Raw genomic sequence first — 23473 nt, forward strand, 5'->3', positions numbered from 1 at the left:
CCTCCCCATTTGCCAATAACTCTTGTGCAACACCTAAAGGGTTAACAATGTATGCAAAATCAGTTTTGAATACCTTGAGGGGTGTAGTTTCTTAGATGGGGTCATTTTTGGGTGGTTTCAATTATGTAAGCCTCGCAAAGTGACTTCAGACCTGAACTGGTCCCTAAAAATTGAGTTTTTGTAAATTTCTGAAAAATTTCAAGATTTGCTTCTAAACTTCTAAGCCTTGTAACATCCCCAAAAAATAAAATATCATTCCCAAAACAATTCAAACATGAAGTAGACATATGGGGAATGTAAAGTCATCACAATTTTTTGGGGTATTACTATGTATTACAGAAGTAGAGGAAACTGAAACTTTGAAATTTGCTAATTTTTCCAAATTTTTGGTAAATTAGGTATTTTTCTGTGCAAAAAAAATAATTTTTTTTACTTCATTTTACCAGTGTCATGAAGTACAATATGTGACGAAAAAACTATCTCAGAACGGCCTGGATAAGTCAAAGCGTTTTAAAGTTATCAGCACTTAAAGTGACACTGGTCAGATTTGCAAAAAATGGCCTGGTCCTTAAAGTGAAAATGAGCCCGGTCCTTAAGGGGTTAAGATACGAATCAGCTGATCAGTTGACAGGATTTTTGTCGGCGCCTTCACGGTGCAGTACAGCCGGTCCTGACAGCGATTGTCTCACTTATTCTTTGAACTATAAATACTAACATGGGAGGACAAGGGTCTAAAACTAAATTCCCTAAACCAGAACCAGGAGAAACTTGCAAAATTTATGTAGCCCGTGTTAGTCCAACAAACTATTACCTGATCAACCCGTGGGTAGATAATCTAGCAGGCTGGACTGAGGTAATGGATGCTGCAGATCCATTCCCCAGGGACGGTGATAATAGCATTTATCATATGGATATGGTCAAAGGACTATATCTAGGTGATAAAACAGCCTGGCCGCATTTCGATGCGGATCCTTCCTGGGACATGGAGTACATGTCCAGGGGAGGAGAACAGTGGCTGGAAATAGCCCCCCACTGGTATGATGCAGGTAATAGCAAGAAGAATAAGAATCTAAAAAGTCCCAAAAATGATAGGTCTCTACTAGTGTTGAGCGAACAGTTCGAGCATAGTTCGGGTCCGTACCGAATTTTGGGGTGTTCGTGACACGGACCCGAACCCGAACTTTTTCGTAAAAGTTCGGGTTCGGGTTCGTCGTTCGGCATGTATTTTGGCGCATTTTGAAAGGCTGCAAAGCAGCCAATCAACATGCATCATACTACTTGCCCTAAGATGCCATCGCAGCCATGCCTACTATTGGCAAGGCTGTGATTGGCCAAGTGCAGCATGTGACTCAGCCTCTTTATAAGCTTGTGCGCACGTCGGGACGTGCTCACTCCCGATGTGAATAGAACAGGGATAGACGCAGCTGATGCTAGGGCGAGAATAGGCAGGGATAATTGAATAACTGGAAGCAAATTTCTCTCCTCCACCTGTGATTCATCTGAACAACTGCAGCTGAGCTGCTTTTTTGATAGGGATTGGCTATTTTTAGAGTGGCCAGAGTGATTTTTCCATCCACATGTACCTGGGCTGACCGCCGGCCGCCATTTTGCGACTTGTAGTGCTGCAGCAGAAGCTGCCACAGTGTGCATTCCAAAGCTCCAAACAAGTCAGACATCTACACCTGGGATTCAGACCAATAGCGATTTAGCAGCACAGTCCAAGGCTATTTTTTTTAAAGGTTGTGCAGACCATTTTGTGGCACATGTTACTGGGCTGATAGGCGGCGGCCATCTTGGGACTAGTGCTGCAGCACAATCTCTCCCAACGTCCATTAATCACTTGTAATAGTGGTCTGTGCCATAGAAATCCTTCATCAGGGACTTGGGTGTGCTTGTGTCACCCCTACTAATACCAGTCCACCTGTAATCCATACAGTGAAAAGCCATAAAGTATTCCAGTGAGGGAATTTTTTTTTTATTTAAAAAAGGCCAAGTTAGTTTATCTGGCGTTCAATATACTAGATACAGTTAGGCCTGCGTTTCATACATCTGGAATTAGCAAACTAATGTGCTGGGGTTGGGAAAACATATATGTACCCATACTAGAATCTGTCAAAGAAAGCGGTACTCACATATAACAGTCATTCCATCTGTAATCCATTCAGTCAAAAGACTGAAAGTATTCCAGTGAGGGAATTTTTTTTATTTAAAAAAGGCCAAGTTAGTTTATCTGGCGTTCAATATACTAGATACAGTTAGGCCTGCGTTTCATACATCTGGAATTAGCAAACTAATGTGCTGGGGTTGGGAAAACATATATGTACCCATACTAGAATCTGTCAAAGAAAGCGGTACTCACATATAACAGTCATTCCATCTGTAATCCATACAGTCAAAAGACTGAAAGTATTCCAGTGAGGGAATTTTTTTTATTTAAAAAAGGCCAAGTTAGTTTATCTGGCGTTCAATATACTAGATACAGTTAGGCCTGCGTTTCATACATCTGGAATTAGCAAACTAATGTGCTGGGGTTGGGAAAACATATATGTACCCATACTAGAATCTGTCAAAGAAAGCGGTACTCACATATAACAGTCATTCCATCTGTAATCCATACAGTCAAAAGACTGAAAGTATTCCAGTGAGGGAATTTTTTTTATTTAAAAAAGGCCAAGTTAGTTTATCTGGCGTTCAATATACTAGATACAGTTAGGCCTGCGTTTCATACATCTGGAATTAGCAAACTAATGTGCTGGGGTTGGGAAAACATATATGTACCCATACTAGAATCTGTCAAAGAAAGCGGTACTCACATATAACAGTCATTCCATCTGTAATCCATACAGTCAAAAGACTGAAAGTATTCCAGTGAGGGAATTTTTTTTATTTAAAAAAGGCCAAGTTAGTTTATCTGGCGTTCAATATACTAGATACAGTTAGGCCTGCGTTTCATACATCTGGAATTAGCAAACTAATGTGCTGGGGTTGGGAAAACATATATGTACCCATACTAGAATCTGTCAAAGAAAGCGGTACTCACATATAACAGTCATTCCATCTGTAATCCATACAGTCAAAAGACTGAAAGTATTCCAGTGAGGGAATTTTTTTTATTTAAAAAAGGCCAAGTTAGTTTATCTGGCGTTCAATATACTAGATACAGTTAGGCCTGCGTTTCATACATCTGGAATTAGCAAACTAATGTGCTGGGGTTGGGAAAACATATATGTACCCATACTAGAATCTGTCAAAGAAAGCGGTACTCACATATAACAGTCATTCCATCTGTAATCCATACAGTCAAAAGACTGAAAGTATTCCAGTGAGGGAATTTTTTTTATTTAAAAAAGGCCAAGTTAGTTTATCTGGCGTTCAATATACTAGATACAGTTAGGCCTGCGTTTCATACATCTGGAATTAGCAAACTAATGTGCTGGGGTTGGGAAAACATATATGTACCCATACTAGAATCTGTCAAAGAAAGCGGTACTCACATATAACAGTCATTCCATCTGTAATCCATACAGTCAAAAGACTGAAAGTATTCCAGTGAGGGAATTTTTTTTATTTAAAAAAGGCCAAGTTAGTTTATCTGGCGTTCAATATACTAGATACAGTTAGGCCTGCGTTTCATACATCTGGAATTAGCAAACTAATGTGCTGGGGTTGGGAAAACATATATGTACCCATACTAGAATCTGTCAAAGAAAGCGGTACTCACATATAACAGTCATTCCATCTGTAATCCATACAGTCAAAAGACTAAAAGTATTCCAGTGAGGGAATTTTTTTTATTTAAAAAAGGCCAAGTTAGTTTATCTGGCGTTCAATATACTAGATACAGTTAGGCCTGCGTTTCATACATCTGGAATTAGCAAACTAATGTGCTGGGGTTGGGAAAACATATATGTACCCATACTAGAATCTGTCAAAGAAAGCGGTACTCACATATAACAGTCATTCCATCTGTAATCCATACAGTCAAAAGACTGAAAGTATTCCAGTGAGGGAATTTTTTTTATTTAAAAAAGGCCAAGTTAGTTTATCTGGCGTTCAATATACTAGATACAGTTAGGCCTGCGTTTCATACATCTGGAATTAGCAAACTAATGTGCTGGGGTTGGGAAAACATATATGTACCCATACTAGAATCTGTCAAAGAAAGCGGTACTCACATATAACAGTCATTCCATCTGTAATCCATACAGTCAAAAGACTGAAAGTATTCCAGTGAGGGAATTTTTTTTATTTAAAAAAGGCCAAGTTAGTTTATCTGGCGTTCAATATACTAGATACAGTTAGGCCTGCGTTTCATACATCTGGAATTAGCAAACTAATGTGCTGGGGTTGGGAAAACATATATGTACCCATACTAGAATCTGTCAAAGAAAGCGGTACTCACATATAACAGTCATTCCATCTGTAATCCATACAGTCAAAAGACTGAAAGTATTCCAGTGAGGGAATTTTTTTTATTTAAAAAAGGCCAAGTTAGTTTATCTGGCGTTCAATATACTAGATACAGTTAGGCCTGCGTTTCATACATCTGGAATTAGCAAACTAATGTGCTGGGGTTGGGAAAACATATATGTACCCATACTAGAATCTGTCAAAGAAAGCGGTACTCACATATAACAGTCATTCCATCTGTAATCCATACAGTCAAAAGACTGAAAGTATTCCAGAATATGTGCTGTGGGGCCTCTCTCCTCTTCCTGGGTGCAGGGGTCAAATAAACTAAATTGTGGCCTACTCCTGTGGTGGTTGATATGATGCCTGATTCTCTGATGTGGAACCTCTCTCCTCTGTTTGGGTGAAGGGGTCAAAGTAACTAAATGGTGGCTTCTCCTGTGGTGGCTGATATGATGCCAGAATATGTGCTGTGGTGCCTCTCTCCTCTTCCTGGGTGCGGGGGTCAAAGTAACTCAATGGTGGCTTCTCCTGTGGTGGCTGATATGATGCCAGAATATGTGCTGTGGTGCCTCTCTCCTCTTCCTGGGTGCGGGGGTCAAAGTAACTCAATGGTGGCTTCTCCTGTGGTGGCTGATATGATGCCTGAATATGTGCTGTGGTGCCTCTCTCCTCTTCCTGGGTGCAGGGGTCAAAGTAACTAAATGGTGGCTTCTCCTGTGGTGGTTGATATGATGCCTGATTCTCTGCTGTGAAACCTCTCTCCTCCATCTGGGTGTAGGGGTCAAAGTCTTTCAAAGTCGCCTTCTCCTGTGCTGATTGATATGAAGCTGATGGTTGTGCCATCTGACATGGTTGCCGGGGTCCCATTAAATTGGGGCCTACTCCTGTGGTGGGTGATCTAAATGCCTGATTCTCTGCTTTGAAACCTCTCTCCTCCGTCCGGGTGTAGGGGTCAAAGTCTGTCAAAGTCGCCTTCTCCTGTGCTGATTGATATAAAGCTTATGCTTGTGCCATCTGACATGGTTGCCGGGGTCTGATTCAATGGTGGCCTACTCCTGTGGTGGGTGATCTAAATGCCTGATTCTCTGCTGTGTAACCTCTCTCCTCCGTCTGGGTGTAGGGGTCAAAGTAACTAAATGGTGGCCTACTCCTGTGGTGGGTGATATGATGCCTGGTTCTCTGCTGTGGGACCTCTCTCCTTTGTCTGGGTGCTGTGGTCAAAATAATAGTAAGTGACCTTCTCCATTGGTGGGTGACTTGAAGCCTGATTCTGTGCTATGGGACCTCACTCCAATTAATATTGTTTAATTTTTATTTATTTTATGTTAACTCATCATTTCCCTATCTACATTTGTTTGCAGGGGATTTAACTACATTTTGCTGCCTTTTGCAGCCCTCTAGCCCTTTCCGGGTGTGTTTTACAGCCTTTTTAGTGCCCAAAAGTTCGGGTCCCCATTGACTTCTATGGGGTTCGGGTTCGGGATGAAGTTCGGGTCGAGTTCGGATCCCGAACCCGAACATTTTTCGAAAGTTCGGCCGAACTCGTCGAACCCGAACATCCAGGTGTTCGCTCAACTCTAGTCTCTACATGAAATAGAACAGGAGGTAGGCACAAAGAAGAGAAGTCAGAAATCCCCTCCACCTTATAATAAATCCACCCCCACGGCACCTCTGTACCCAGTTCTGACTCAGATTGAGGAAGATGCTGTAACAGCGGTTATACCATTAAAACTAGAAGAAAAATACCGACCCCCCCCCCCCACGCCAACATTTGGAAACATAATAGAGCGCAGTCTAATTACTGGCACACCGCATATTGGTTATATTACACGCAGTACAAATAGACTGAAAGATGAAACAGAAAAGGAAGAATCAAAAGAGGGAGTCCAAGTAATCGCTCCCTTTCTGACAGTAGGACAACACTTAGTAAAAAAGCCCATAGAAATAGAAGATCTCAACAAAATTATTAAATATTGTCCCAAACCTTCCATAGCCCCACTGGGGACTATTACATACCTAAAAAAGGCCTGTAGAGGGTGCAACTATACACAGGAAGATTTAAGGCTTATCCTGGATGGTATTATAGGCACACACACAACATGGGATTGGGACAAGGTTAAATCCATATCTATGATTGCACAACGCGGTGATGCTCCAGATTATGTATGTAATACAGAAGAGGGGCAGAAAAGGATATGGGCGGAAATTGAGGACCATATGAATGAGGTATTCAAACAAAAATCTTCATTGCCCGTAGCAGTAGCCTGCAAACAGAAATCTGTCGGTCACTGAATTCTGGAAAAGATTCATTGATTGCTGGAAGACCGAGGCCGGGCTACCTGTGCGTGACAATGACAGTTTGATTATCTCCACATTTGTAAACAATTTATCAGATAAATTGATCCTAACTGTGAAACAAAATGTGTCCTCTTGGACTTCAGATACAACTGACGAGTTTGAGAAACATCTCTTTGAAAAAGAAGCAGCTGGATGCTTTGAGATAAGGAAAGCAACATCCCCCACACACGCATATACTAGCAGAGGCAGGGGGAGGAGGGGTGGGAATAACAGCAGACCCTACAATGGAAAACATGACTCATTGCCAAATAATTGTTGTTATAACTGTGGAAAGGAAGGACATTGGGCACGTCAATGCCGCACACCAAAGAGGGGTAGGGGGAGAGGTCAAGATTACAACACACAGAAACCTGACACTCAGTCACAAAACAACCAACCAAGTCAGATAAACCACAGACAAGGTTCACAGAGTCAGCCCAGATTCCCACTAGATTGGCACCAGCAAAACTCATACTGAGGATGCCCGGAGGGACAAGCCCCAACTTTCACACAGGTCACAACACATTGGAAGGACACACCAGTATTTCTACTTAGAGTAGGAGGAAGAAAAGTGGGATTTTTAATAGATAGTGGAGCTACTTCTAGTGTGTTAAACAACTCAATGTACAAAGGGCCTTTAAGGAAGTGTGCGCCCTCTATGGGAATAAATGGGGTACTGACGAGGACATACAGAACAGATTCCTTACCAGTAGAAACCATTGATAGGGAATACATTACAGATCATGCTTTTAGCATCATACCTGAATTTCCTGTGAGTCTTCTGGGAAGAGACTTATTCATTAAGTTAGAATTGCAAATCACTGTTGAGAACAATGGCATCAGTGTATACTCTGATGCTTTGCCCATAATAACCCCCACACCTCTGATCCTTACAAACTTACAAGATCACTCAGAATTAGAGGATATAGACCCATCATTATGGGCAAAGGGGGACTATGACACAGGATTCATTGACTGCACACCATACAAAGCAACCATCAAAGAGGGCAGTACACCTGCATATCAGAAACAATACCCACTGTCAAAAGAGAAACTTGATGGACTTAGGCCAATGATAGAAGAATTCCTACAAAAGGGAATCCTGGAAGAGGTGATTTCACCCTACAGGACGCCCGTGAATCCAGTGACAAAGGCAGATGGTACTACCCGCTTTGTACAGGATTTAAGGGCAATAAATAATATCATTGTGCCTATTGCTCCTATTGTCCCAGATGTCACCTCACTTCTTTCTGCAATTCCTGCAGACGCTGTCTATTTCAGTGTGATAGATCTGAAGAATGCTTTCTTTTCTATCCCAGTTGATAAGGCAACCAGACTACTTTTTGCTTTTTCCTTTGATGGACGACAACTGATCTGGTGCAGAATGCCTCAGGGATATGCTGATTCACCTGTAGTGTACAGCATAGTCCTCCAAGCCACGTTAAAACCATGGTACCCCCCTCAAGGTTATGTGCTGCTGCAATATGTCGATGATTTGTTACTGTGTAGCATGTCAGCGGAGGCCAGCATTCAGGATGGTTTATCACTGTTAAAATGGTTGTCAGGATGTGGTCACAAAGAGGCACTTAAGAAAATGCAATGGTGTAAAATGCAGGTTGAATACTTGGGCTTTGTCCTCACAAAAGGTGAAAGGAGAATCAGCGCAGAAAGAGTCCAGTCTATTGCGGGCCTGGTCACCCCGCACACCAAGAAATAAATGTTATCCTTCCTTGGTATGATAAACTACTGTAGACAATGGATTCCTGATTGCTCCTATTATGACAATGTTTTGAGGCAAGCCACTCTGGATGAAAATCCAGATTTGATTAAATGGTCTTCTGAAATGTACAATGCATTTGATTATCTGAAATGTTCACTCATTTCAAGTCCAGGGCTGGGCCTCCCTGACTATAATATGCCCTTCCACATGTTTGCACGCCAAAATTGTAAAACCATGGCGGGGGTACTGACACAAGAACACGGAGGCAAGTTGCGTCCTTGTGCGTTTTTCTCAAAGGTTATGCCCACCTTTGTCCAAGGGATTCCGGCATGTCTGTGTTCCCTTGCAGCCTGTGCAATGATGGTAGAATTAGCAACTACTTTCACCCTGGGACATTTAACCTTCTTGCACACTACACATAATGTTGTAGGTTTACTCAGAGGTGTACATACACAACACATGTCAGCGCAAAGATTATCTGGATATGAGATCCTGTTGCTCAGTAACCCTTCACTCCAGATTAAATATGCATCCAACATTACAGGACCAGCACCTATTTTGAATGCATTACTAGGGCTTAAAAGGAACAGAAGAAGCCCTTCCTGACACACATGATTGCTTACAGGTGCTCAATCATGAGACGTCACCTAGGGATGACTTATCAACTGTTCCCATACCTGATGCACCAGAAGTCTTTGTTGATGGATCATGTTCTCGTCCCACTGACACTATATTCTGTGCAGCATATGCTATTGTTATGCTGCCAGATATAGTCTTAGAAGCAAGCCCAATTCCCATCCAGTCTGCACAGGCAGCTGAACTCATTGCACTCACAAGGGCTTGCATACTACACACCAATAAACCTGTCACTATTTACACAGACAGCAGATATGCTCATGGTGTAGTATGGGATCATGGAATGATTTGGCAGAGGTGAGGATTCACTGCAGCAGACGGTAAGATAATCTCACATTCACAGCTAGTCACGGACCTCTTGGCTGCAATCAGATTGCCTTCGGATTTAGCTATAGTACATTGCAGGGCACACACAAATGGAAAAGACAGAATTTCAAGAGGTAATGCATTTGCAGATAGTGTAGCTAAAGACACAGCCAAGAGTAATCCAAATAGAATGAATCATGACAATTGGGAAATGGCAGTCTTACACCCACTCTCACCTGATTTGACACACATGCTTACAGACCTACAAAGGTATCCCACTGAAACAGAGGAGAAGGATTGGTGCTATCCAATCTTGCAAAAAAATCCAAAGTCTGGATTGATCTGCAAGGAGGGGAAGCCTTGCATACCTCAGCATAGTGCATCCATCTTCATTGCACACTTTCACGGGGTAGGACACAACAGCATACAAACTACCCATATGTTGTTGAGCCAAAGTTTTTACATCACTGATAGCAAACAGCTAGTCACAGACTACATACACAGATGTATTACGTGCTTGAGAAACAACCCTAACAACCCACTGAAAATACCTCACCAACACCTTGACTACCCCACTACACCATTCACCCACTTGCAGGTGGATTACACGCATATACCTTAAACAAAAGGGAAAAAAGAGTATGCATTAGTGATAGTGGACATGTTCTCAAGGTGGCCAGAAGTCTTTCCTACAAAGGCAGAAGATGCTAAAACTACAGCCAAAATTCTGACTCAGCAAATAATCCCAGGGTGGGGCTGTCCTCTGGTTATTGAATCAGACCAGGGGCCGGCCTTCACCTCAAAACTTAACAAGGAGGTAGCTAGACTGTTACAGGTGGAATGGAAATTTCATATTCCGTACCACCCACAAAGCTCAGGCGTTGTGGAAAGAATGAACAGGACGGTTAAAGACAAACTCAGGAAGGCCACTGCTGGTGCATTTGAAAAATGGAAACAAATCCTACCCATAATACTTGCAGAAATTAGAATGATGCCTAATAAGAAGTTAGGGATGTCACCATTTGAAATTCTGATGGGTAGGCCTTTCCCCACACCATGGGCAAGATGCCCCCTGGTAGTGCAGGAAGGGGACTTGGACCTGATCAGAGAGGAGTATGTTACTAATCTGATCAAAGTCCTCAGTAAAACTGAAGAAAAAGTAGCTTGTAAGTCTCCTTCTCTTTCACAGGAACCAACCCATCCATTCTAGGTAGGCAACCAGGTGATGATCAAGATCTTAAAGAAGGGAAAGGAACCAGGAAGCTTCACCTACGGACCACCCACCGAGGTAGTCACGATCACCAGAACAGCAGTCCTCACTGAACAGTCGCCCACGTGGATCCACGCGCCACAAGGATTAAGTTGGTGAAGAAAAGAGAGGTACTAACGGGGGCAGACAGCCCTGACCTCCAACGAGGCCCAGAGGTACTAACGGAGGCAGACAACCTTGACCTCGAAGAAGATACAGAAGGGGTACTAACGGAGGCAGACAGCCTTGACCCCCAACGAGATGACGCAGTCAGGAAATTCCTCGAGATGGCTGAGATGCGGTGCCTTAATAATTGCAATTTTGTGTCTCCTACTTACTGTCCCACGGCTGTGGAACAGACCGACATACCTGAAAACGGAATGCAGAGGGGAAGACAATCTGTGGAAGACAAAGGAGAACTTATGGCTGTACCTGGCCAAAACTCGGAACTTAACTGACTTTTGTCTCCGAACCACTTTATCGGCATCTAACATTTTGGAGACATGTCTGGTAGCAGTCCCCACCCCAGTAGATGTATGGACGGGGCTCCTACGTTCCCAATGGAATGACACAGATTTGGAGGATCATGATGTTAAACATGTACCTGTACCAGCAGGATGGGTATTGGCCTGTGGAAATACTAGTCACACATATATACCAGCCAATATTACAGAGGGACCCTGTACAATAGCTAGGTTGACATTAGCAATGATACCACTATTCCCAGCAATGCAGACACGACACACGAGAGACACTTCCTACAGTTACCAGAAAATTGTGATTATAATGTGAATCTCCTCTCTAGATGAGAATATGAGTTTAGGGATGTCTTTGAAAGGAGTACCAGGGTTGGCCATATATAACCACAGGACAATATCAAAACTTGCCTGTTTTATGGTAAAACAGATAAATGTCACTAGTGCAATTCTGCAAGATATGCTGCTGGATATACAATCATATAAAAAGGCTATCTTGCAGAATAGGGCAACTATTGACTATTTATTGCTCCAACATGGTATAGGATGCTCAGCGTTCGCAGGGATGTGTTGTTTCAATTTACCAGACCACTCCCGTGGAATAAAAGATAAAATAGGCCAACTAGAAGAAATGATTAAACATATAAAACAAGATGTTGACCAAGGTTGGTGGGACTGGCTTTTTGGCTGGATATCTGACTTTTGTCAAATAAGGTATGCTGTAGGAGTGGCACTCGCCGTGATCGCTGCAATAGTGTGTCTCTGCTGTTGTCTACAGTGTGTGCCCTCCCTTCTTACCATATGTAAAAATGTGGCCGAAAGAGGGGTACACTCAACATTCCTCTATACTCCGGTAGAGGTAAAAGAGGTAAACACAACCTCAACAAAGCCTGAGGATTATACTCCTGAAGGGTATATGGAATATCTAAACGCTTGCAAGCAAACAAAGGAAGAGCAGAGAAAGAACCATATAGTATAAGATATATACGGTTCTAAAGAGGGGATTGATGGAGTATAAGTAACTCCATTTTGTCTTATTCAGCAATGTGTATTACGATTGCATCAGGCCAGTGCACTATTCTAAGATTTCCATTCTGCCTTCCTCCCTCTGTAGATTTGGAGACCAGTTTAAAAAAGGCCCATACATACATTTTGTTTAAACAGCCTTACTTCACAAGGTCATTCTCATGTTTATACCTGAATGATTAACTGTTGCTACTATGAGCCATCTATTTCTGTAAATGCAGAGCTCATGTGTATTCAGGCCATACGATAAGGCAAATGCTAACATATGATTGGATGTAATGGGAGGTCAATCCTCCCCTATATTAAGTGTTTGCAAGCAATGAATAAACAGAATGGATCAGAAAAAGACACGCGTTTTTGGTCTCCATCTAATTCATTCTCCCGTTACCGGATAGGGCTTAATTCAAGCTGATCACCGAAATCTTGTGGGACACATTTAGGCAAAGGGTCTATTTTGCCTTACAAGTATTGTTACCTTCAAAGCTACGTCCGTGTGTCTGCATTTACATTTTGTCCTATACGCCATTCACTACTAGAGCTGCATTCATGCGTCCGCTGTTGCATTACATTAATACTCTGCTCACTTTCAGATTGCATTCATACGGCTGGTTTATACCATGCTCTTCATGCTCATACTCAGAGCTGTGCCCATACCATGTTTTTAGGCACCACTCACATCCAGAGCTGCATTCACCCACTTGTTCTTACATCATGTGTTATACTCTGCTTCCACTTAAAGCTGCATTTCTTTTCATTGCTACATTATGGTTACTCAGTATTCTTACTAGGGCAATCAGCACACCACTCTGATACTGCTCTTCCGATAAACATAGCTGCTTACGTTTCTTTCCTCGGTGGTTTGTTACATTCCATAGGCCTACCTTTTCTGTTCACTTCGAAAAGAAGAAAATTATTATTATTTTTTTTTTTTGTGGTGTTCTTTAGTCCTGGTTTGCATTCACTCAGACTGGTCTCCTTTACTTCTGGTTCGCATTCACTCAGTTTGGTCTCCTGCCCCAATTAACCAAATAGCTCCCTAGCGGTCAGTGGGCCAATAGGAGTAAGTTCCTACTATGTTTTCACAGTTGTTCATTCGTTTGTCACGACAAGGGTCTTCTCTTAGCGAACTGCAATGCCTCTGGCTCTTGTTTTTCTCCCATCTGTTTCAATTTTGCGGTTGGTTTAATGTTTTGTTTATGCACGTGCTTCGGATCACTAATGTTTATGCATTTTCCATTAGGTCTGGCTCAAGTTTTAATTACTTATCGTCACTGTAAGGTCATCCAGTTCAGTCTCTTGGCTTCGGGGGGGCCTCATGGCTTCGGGGGCCCTATGACCGTTCATGTTCGTTAGGTGTACAATATGGTTGTAGGCTGGTTAGCATCCTAGGTTTGTCGGAGAGGGTCATGGTTATGCGAGTCCCCAAGTCATACTGGTGCTGCAGAAGTGGTTTATATTAAAAAAATATATATATACGCCATTAGAGTCTCTCACGCATGGCTTCTCCGTTTTAGTTTTACACATATGACTCCGCCATTAGAGTCCCTCATGCATGGCTCAGCCATTAGAGTCTCCCGCGCATGGCTTCTCCGTTTCAAATTTTACACACGCACAACTCCGCTATTTGAGGCCGGCTGCGTGGTCCCACCACAAGTAGGTTCCATGTCTTTTTCTCCCTTCAGACCCGCTCGCATGGCTCGGTCATCTGTGGCTCGCAATACAATTTTTCTTGTGGTGTCTTGCACGCGTGGCTTGTGCCATTAGAGCCTCACTCACATTATTGTTCTCTGACTTTTATTTTCTAGGTTGTTGGGTCTAAAAGAAAAATCATTGTTTTCTTTATAATCAGTCATCCCAAGCCTGCCTTTGTGGACATCACCTTCTCCCAGGCATGCTTACTTCATCTACAAACTCGGGCTGAGGGTGTTGGTGTCCGGCCTAAGTCCTGGGTATCGGTCTGTCTTCCAGTAGGAGGTACAGTAATAAGGCACAATTTACGAAGTCTGTCACGTCTACAGACACAACAAATCCTATCACGACTACAGGCGCAGCATACATAGTTTCACGACCTTAAGCTTATTTCCTGTCAACTGCAGGTATGGTGTGTACGTTCTGTCCTTATTACAGGCAACATTAGCAAGTTAATCGAAATAGCCATGTATTCCTGTTTATGGTTCCCCAGGCCTGGTGGGTTCTAATTTTTGGGATATATATATATATATATCTATATATATATATATCTCTGCTCAAAAAAATAAAGGGAACACAAAAATAACACATCCTAGATCTGAGTTAATTAAATATTCTTCTGAAATACTTTGTTCTTTACATAGTTGAATGTGCGGATAACAAAATCACACAAAAAAAAAATGGAAATCAAATTTTTCAACCCATGGAGGTCTGGATTTGGAGTCACACTCAACATTAAAGTGGAAAAACACACTACAGGCTGATCCAACTTTGATGTAATGTCCTTTAAAACAAGTCAAAATGAGGCACAGTAGTGTGTGGCCTCCACGTGCCTGTATGACCTCCCTACAACACCTGTGCATGCTCCTGATGAGGTGGCGGACGGTCTCCTGAGGGATCTCCTCCCAGACCTGGACTAAAGCATCTGCCAACTCCTGGACAGTCTGTGGTGCAACGTGACGTTGGTGGATAGAGCGAGACATGATGTCCCAGATGTCCTCAATTGGATTCAGGTCTGGGGAACGGGCGGGCCAGTCCATAGCATCAATGCCTTTGTCTTGCAGGAACTGCTGACACACTCCAGCCACATGAGGTCTAGCATTGTCTTGCATTAGGAGGAACCCAGGGCCAACCGCACCAGCATATGGTCTCACAAGGGGTCTGAGGATCTCATCTTGGTACCTAATGGCAGTCAGGCTACCTCTGGCGAGCACATGGAGGGCTGTGCGGCCCTCCAAAGAAATGCCACCCCACACCATTACTGACCCAATGCCAAACTGGTCATGCTGGAGGATGTTGCAGGCAGCAGAACGTTCTCCACGGCGTCTCAAGACTCTGTCACATGTGCTCAGTGTGAACCTGCTTTCATCTGTGAAGAGCACAGGGCGCCAGTGGTGAATTTGCCAATCTTGGTGTTCTCTGGCAAATGCCAAACGTCCTGCACGGTGTTGGGCTGTAAGCACAACCCCCACCTGTGGATGTCGGGCCCTCATATCACCCTCATGGAGTCTGTTTCTGGCCGTTTGAGCAGACACATGCACATTTGTGGCCTGCTGGAGGTCATTTTGCAGGGCTCTGGCAGTGCTCCTCCTGTTCCTCCTTGCACAAAGGCGGAGGTAGCGGTCCTGCTGCTGGGTTGTTGCCCTCCTACGGCCTCCTCCACGTCTCTTGATGTACTGGCCTGTCTCCTGGTAGCGCCTCCATGCTCTGGACACTACGCTGACAGACACAGCAAACCTTCTTGCCACAGCTCGCATTGATGTGCCATCCTGGATAAGCTGCACTACCTGAGCCACTTGTGTGGGTTTTAGACTCCGTCTCATGCTACCACTAGAGTGAAAGCACCACCAGCATTCAAAAATGACCAAAACATCAGCCAGGAAGCATAGGAACTGAGAAGTGGTCTGTGGTCACCACCTGCAGAACCACTCCTTTATTGGGGGTGTCTTGCTAATTGCCTATAATTTCCACCTGTTGTCTATCCCATTTGCACAACAGCATGTGAAATTGATTGTCACTCAGTGTTGCTTCCTAAGTGGACAGTTTGATTTCACAGAAGTGTGATTGACTTTGAGTTACATTTTGTTGTTTAAGTGTTCCCTTTATTTTTTTGAGCAGTGTGTGTATATGTGTGTGTGTATGTGTGTGTGTGTATATATGTATATATATATATATTATATATTTTATATAATATAATATAGATAGTGTGTGTTTGGCCTGGGGAATAAGTAGAGGTGAAGTATTTTGCCACCAGGAACAGTTGGTGTCCGAATGGTTGGAGTTCATTTAGGCCCTTCCAACAGATTCACCATTGTTTGTTTCAGTCTACAGCTCTCAGGATTCAGACCTTCTCGTAATATGTTCATATGTTCGTCAACATAGGAGTAAATCGTTTCTGGTTACCGGCTACTCTTTCAATCGCATTAGCCACCTCCAAGAACGATGTGCCAGTGCACATGACAAAGAGGTAAGGTATATGGAGTCACTGTGATATATACGGTATATTCCACACCTTCATCGTGAAAGGTCTTTTTTGCGTTCAAAAGTGGGTGGCATAACGGTATGTATATATTTACTCTAAACTAAGGTCTGCTCTTTTCGGCCCCTTTAGGATGCCCTACCACAGCAGTTATGGCATAACTCTACTGCTTGTTGTAGATAGGTTAGGTTCACCTTTCTGATAGCCGATCCGACCACAAGTAAAGAAATGTTGCCTATTTGTGCCAGGAGAACATAATTCCGCCTTCCTACTCCTCTTCACTATCCTGGAGCTGGTTGAAGGGAGCTGGCTGCAGCAGAAGCTTCCCCTTCTGTATTGTAAGAAATAGGACACAAATGGGGTCATTTATCAAGCTGGTGTAAAGTAGAACTGGCTAAGGCTACTTTCACACTAGCATTCGGGGTTCCGCTTGTGAGTTCCGTTTGAAGGCTCTCACAAGCGGCCCCGAACGGATCCGTAGAGCCCCAATGCATTGAGTGGATGCGGATCCGCTCAGAATGCATCAGGTTCCGCTCAGCAGGCGGACACCTGTATGCAGCTTGCAGCGTTCGGGTGTCCGCCTGGCTGTGCGGAGCCAAACTGATTCGTCCAGACTTACAATGTAAGTCAATGGGGACGGATCCGTTTGAAGTTTACACAATATGGTGCAATTTCAAACGGATCCGTCCCCCATTGACTTTCAATGTAAAGTCTGGACGGATCCGTCTGACTAACTTTCACACTTAGAATTTTTTCGGAACTATAATGCAGACGGATCCGTTCTGAACGCAAGTGTGAAAGTTGCCTTAGTTGCCCACAGCAACCAATCAGATTCCACCTTTCATTTTCCAAAGGAGCTGTGAAAAATGAAAAGTGGAATCTGATTAATTGCTATGGGCAACTAAGCCAGTTCTACTTTACACCAGTTTGATAGATGACCCCAAGAGTCTTTTAAGCTCCACCCCTGTCTACAGCTGGGTTCAGATCCTGGTTCTGCCCTACATTTAACATATAAGTTTGGGAAAAAAGATGCATAAGTTCCCTGCTGAAAAGCCTGCTGGATCTCTGTAACGCTAGTGTGAAACTAGGCTATAAGTTGCACAAAATTTATAGACTCATTTTTTTTAATTTTAGGGGGTAATGGAAATGTATTTCCCTTTATACATACAGTATATAGTGTTATGTAATGTTCTTTCTGTTTTGTTAGTTGCAATCAGTGTTTTCTCATTCAGTAACTAATATTGGTGTGGATTTCTCCTCCCAATTTAAAAAGCATTATATTTATCAATCCTAAATTTCATGTTCTCTGCCACTTCTTTATCCAAGCTTATCCAGATCAATGTGTAGCACATACTGTCCTCTTTATTACTTTACACAGTTTGGTATTGTGACTCTGCAAGAAAACTTGATTTTACTGTACAACCATTCTACAACAATTATAGCCAATACTGTCTCCTGTGGTACCCCACTAGTAACAGTGACCCAGTCTGAGTATAACTTGACCCAGTCTGTCTTCTATAACTTGTACACATTTGTTCATAGTCCAAGCATTCCTGTTTTATGCACCAACATTTTATGTGGCACTGTATCAAATGCTTTCGAAAAAAACAAGATATCACATCCGACACAGGCTACTTTCACATATGCGTTTGGTGCGGATCCGTCTTGTATCTGCACAGACGGATACGCACCGATAATGCAAACGCTTGTATCCGTTCAGAACAGATCTGTTTGCATTATCATGAACATAGTCAAAACGGATTCATCTTGAACACCATTGAAAGTCAATGGGGGACGGATCAATTTTCAATTGCACCATATTGTGTCAGTGAAAACTGATCCGTCCCCATTGACATTGTAAGTCAGGACGGATCCGTTTGGCTCGGCATCGTCAGGCGGAGTTCAAAACGCTGCAAGCAGCATTTGGTGTCCTCCAGAGCGGAATGGAGACGCAACGGAGGCAAACTGATGAATTCTGAACGGATCCTTATCCATTCAGAATACATTGGGGCTAAACTGATCCGTTTTGGGCCACTTGTGAGAGCCAATCTGGATCTCACAGATGGAAAGCCAAAACGCCAGTGTGAAAGTAGCCTTATTATACCTTGGTCCAGTCTAGAATTTACCTCTTCATAGACACTGATCACATTAGTCTGACAGGACAGATCCCTCATAAACACATGCTGATCTTGAATTGTGCATTTACTGTCATTGAAATACTTCAGGATAGCATAGTTTAGTAATCCAGAATTCAAACAATTTACAGCCAATTTCTGGGAGCTGTAGTTCTCACCACTTATATTTTCTCCTTGTAATTTCCTCTCATATAAATTACATATCATATAATAACAGCCTGGACATGCTGGAAGTTGTAGATCTCTCTACTTATACCTTCTCTCTGTAATGCCCTCTGATATATAATAATGGCTTGGACATGCTGGGAGTTGCAGTACTCACCTCTTATACTTCATCCCTGTGACATCTTCTGATATCACAAAATAAATACCTGGACATGCTGGGAGCTGTAGTCCTCTCCTCTTATACCTCATTCCTGTAATGTGATCTGATATCACTTAATAACGGCCTAGACATGCTGGGAGTTATAGTTCTACCCTCCTATACAGTACCTCCTCCCCTTTAATGTCAAAACTCACAACCAGGCAGCAATGAAATGAGTTAAATATCACAAGTGGTCACCATGTTTGGTGAGTAAAACAATCACTTATGTTATAGATTTCTAGCTTAAAGAGGACATTTCATGGGTCCAGACATTATGAAATAAGTAGCAGGTTATGTAGGGCATAGTCCATAGATGTAAGTTTGTTGGCGTCACAGCCTCTCTGGCTGCAACGCTCTCTGCTGTGATTGGACTGCTCTACAGCCAGGGAGAAGAAGACACACATTGAGAAATGGGGTAGTCTCCTTCTCCCTGTACCAATGCAGGCAGGAGAAGTGAACAGGGCACAGAGGGCGAACGGAGCGGCGGCCAGAAAAAATAGTAAGCGATCTTACATCCATGGAGTGGGTCATTCTAGGACTACATAACCTGCTACTTAATTCATAATGCTTTCCCATGAAAGGTCCTCTTTAACCCCTTTGGGACACAGCCTTATTTCACCTTAAAGAGGACCTTTCACTACTGTACAAACTAAAAATGAACTATATCAGTGGGCAGAGGGGCGCCCAGGGGTCCCCCTGCACTTACTAGTATGTCTGGGCGTGTCATAGCCAGGCTATAGCTGTGCGCTGCGATTGGCCAGCGCTGCAGCAAGGGACACGCCTCATACAAAAAATCAGTCAGAGGGAGCGCAGACACCGGAGCCTATACCGGGCGAACGGAGCGGCGCCCAGACATACTAGTAAGTGCAGGGGGACCCCTGGGCGCCCCTCTGCCCACTGATATAGTTCGTTTTTAGTTTGTACAGTAGTGAAAGGTCCTCTTTAAGGACCAGGCCATTTTTTGCAAATCTGACCTGTGTCACTTTAAGTGGTAACTTTAAAACGCTTTGACTTATCCAAGCCATTCTGAGATAGTTTTTTCGTCACATATTGTACTTCATGACACTGGTAAAATGAAGTAAGTTTCAATTTCTCTACTTTTATAATACATAGTAATACCTCCAAAAATAGTTATTACTTTACATTCCCCATATGTCTACTTCATGTTTGGATCATTTTGGGAATGAAATTTTATTTTTTGGGGATGTTACAAGGTTTAAAAGCAAATCTTGAAGTTTAAAAAAAAAAAAAAAGTTTTTAGGGACCAGTTCAGGTCTGAAGTCACTTTGCGAGGCTTACATAATAGAAACTACCCCAAAATGACCCCATTCTAGAAACGATACCCCTCAACAGGGCCGGTACAAGGCAGGGGCCGAAGGAGCGGGTGCCCTGGGCGCTACCATTTGCGGACAGGAGGGGGGCGCAGCAGGGCCGGACTGGCCTGCCGGGATACCGGGAAATTTCCCGGTGGGCCGGCAAGCCTGAGTGCCGCAAGGCCGCGGCCCTGGTGACAAGTGGGGGCGGCCGCGGCCGGCGGCAGGGCAGAGCAGGAGATGAGCGCTTCCATTACGGAAGCGCTCATCTCCATAGTCATCTGTATTGCCGTCCTCAGGACGGCAATACAGATGCCTGCGCTGCGGCAGAGGAGGGAGAGGTGTGTCCCCTCCTGTTCCTCTGATAGGCTGCCGGCCTAGTGCTGGCAGCCTATCAGAGGCCGGTGCAGGCGGCGCGATGACGTCATCGCGTCGCCTGACTGCCGTATAGCGAGGGACACAGACGGAAGAGGCGGCCTGCATCGCATCACATTGCTGGAGGTAAGTATAAGTTTTTTTTATTTTTTTTATTTATATAGGTACAATACTGGGCTGGGCTGGCACATAAGGGGGGACTACTGGGCTGGCACATGATAAGGGGGGACTACTGGGCTGGGCTGGCACATGATAAGGGGGGCTACTGGGCTGGCACATGATAAGGGGGGACTACTGGGCTGGGCTGGCACATAAGGGGGGCTACTGGGCTGGCACATGATACAACATTGATTCTTTCTTAAAAACGGGGGGGGGGGGGGGGGGGGCGCAGTTTGCCATCTTCGCCCTGGGCACCAAATGGCCTTGTCCCAGCCCTGCCCCTCAAGGTATTCAAAACTGATTTTACAAACGTCGTTAACCCTTTAGGTGTTGCACAAGAGTTATTGGCAATTGGGGATGAAATTTGCAAATTAAATTTTTTTGCCAAATTTCCCATTTTAACCCATTTTTTTTCCACTAATAAAGCAAGGGTTAACAGCCAAACAAGACTGTCTTTATTGCCCTGCCGTTTACAGAAACACCCCATATGTGGTCGTACACTACTGTACAGCCACACGGCGGGGCGTAGAGGGAACGGAGTGCCGTGTGGTTTTTGGAGGGCTGATTTTTATGGACCGGTTTATTTACAGTGTCCTGTTTCAACCCCCCCCCCCCCCATGCACCCCTGGAGTAGAAACTCCCTAAAAGTGACCCCATTTTGGAAACTATGGGATAAGGTGGCGTTTTTTTTGGGACTATTTTTAGGGTACATATGTTTTTTGGTTGCTCTATTACATTTTTGTGAGGCAAGGTTACCAAAAATTTAAATTGAATCTCCATTTGCCATTAACTTTTGAACACCTAAAGGGTTAATAAAGTTTGCAAAATCAGTTTTGAATACCTTGAGGGGTGTAGTTTCTTAGATGGGGTCACTTTTAGAGAGTTTTTACTATAGGGGGGGGGCTTCAAATGGGACATGGTGTTAATAAAAAAGGCCATCAAAATCGGCCTTCCAGAAACCATGTCTGTCCTTTCCTTTTGAGGCCTCCCTTTTATTGATACAGCAGTTTACGACCACAAATGTGGCGTTTCTGTAAACTGTAGTATCAAGGTAATAAATATTAAGTTTTGTTTGGTTTTTAACCCTTGCTTTGTTACCGGAAAAGTGGCAAAAATAGCGGTTTTAACAGTTTTAAACTTTTTTTTTTTGACCGTGTTAATCTGGGGGGTTAGGTCATGGGGTATTTTTATAGAGGAGATTCTTACGGACGCGGCAATACCTAATAAGTCAACATTTTTTTACAATTATTAAGCTTTAGACTATTATCCTTTTTTACCCCAAAAATATTTTTGTATCTAAAGTCTGTTTTTTTTTGTGATTATCTTATGTGGGGGCCCATTTTTTGCGGGATGAGGACTGTTTTATTGGCACTATTTTGGGGGCTATATGACTTTTTGATCGCTTGATATTAAACTTTTTGTTATGTAAGGTGACCAAGTTTTTTTGCACTTTTTTTTTTTTGGACTGTGTTAATCTTGGGGGTTGGGTCATGGGGTATTTTTATAGTGGAAATTATTACAGACGCTGAGATACCTAATTTGTATACTTTTAATAAATTATTTTATTTTTTACAATTTTTTTTTTGGGTGTCAAGTCTGAGAACCAGTTTTTTTTTATCCGATGTCAGTGGCTAAATTGGGATATAAATTTAGTACTCCATGGAAGTGTGGTACTCCTTGAAGCAACCAATAATGCAGAGGTCCGGATGATCGGGGCACGTGTCACACTGAGTGGTGGTGTCCTTCCGTATCCCCCTCCTGTGACACTCTCTGCACCTTATTTGGGTTCGTCCCTTCTTGCCAGTATGGGGGACCACACCTGGAAAGTTTTGGCCAGGGACGATCCGGGCGCCTACAGTTCCCGAGGTATTCCGGCCTGCTTTTTCCTGGTCCGAAAAGATCAGGGCCTTGAGGACTGCCTCATAGAACTGAAGGAATGGCCCTGTGTTGCCAGCGCTCCGGGACAGCACAAAAGTTGTACATGGCAACCTGCACCAAGTAGACCGCAACATTTTTGTACTATGCCTGGGTTTTGCGCATGGCATTATATGGCTTGAGGACTTGATCAGAGAGATCAACTCCTCCCATATACCGATTGTAGTCGACTATATAATCGGGCTTGAGGACCGCACAGGGACAGGGGTGATGCCGTTACCATTAATTGTGGACAGTACAAGGACATCCCTCTTGTCCTTATACCTACCTGACCAGCAACAGGTTTCCAGTGGTAAGGGCACGGGTCTCACCCCTTGGGATAGGTACCTGGAGGGGGAGGGTAGGGAGGCCGCGTTGATTTTTCCGCACAGTCCCACAAGCGGACATGGATCTGGCGGCAAGGGACTGGAACAAGGGGATACTAGTATAAAAGTTATCCACGTAAAGGTGGTAACCCTTATCTAGCAGTGGGTGCATAAGGTCCCACACAAGTTTCCCACTAACACCCAGAGTGGGGGGACATTCTGGGGGTTGAATACGGGAATCTCGCCCCTCGTATACACGAAACTTGTAAGTGTACCCTGAGGTACTCTCACAAAGTTTGTATAGCTTCTCGCCGTACCTTGCCCGCTTTGAGGGAACATACTGGCGGAAAATGAGTCTCCCCTTGAACGCAATGAGAGACTCATCAACCGCGACCTCCCTTCCAGGTACATATGCCTGTACAAATTTGGCCCCAAAGTGATCGATGACTGGCCATATCTTATACAGACTGTCATGGGCAGGATCACCTCGGGGGGGACATACTGCATTATCTGAATAATGCAGACATTTCTGGATGGCCTCAAACCGGGAGCGTTC

This window comes from Bufo bufo, chromosome 8, assembly GCF_905171765.1.
Source record: "Bufo bufo chromosome 8, aBufBuf1.1, whole genome shotgun sequence".
Lineage (NCBI taxonomy): Eukaryota > Metazoa > Chordata > Amphibia > Anura > Bufonidae > Bufo > Bufo bufo.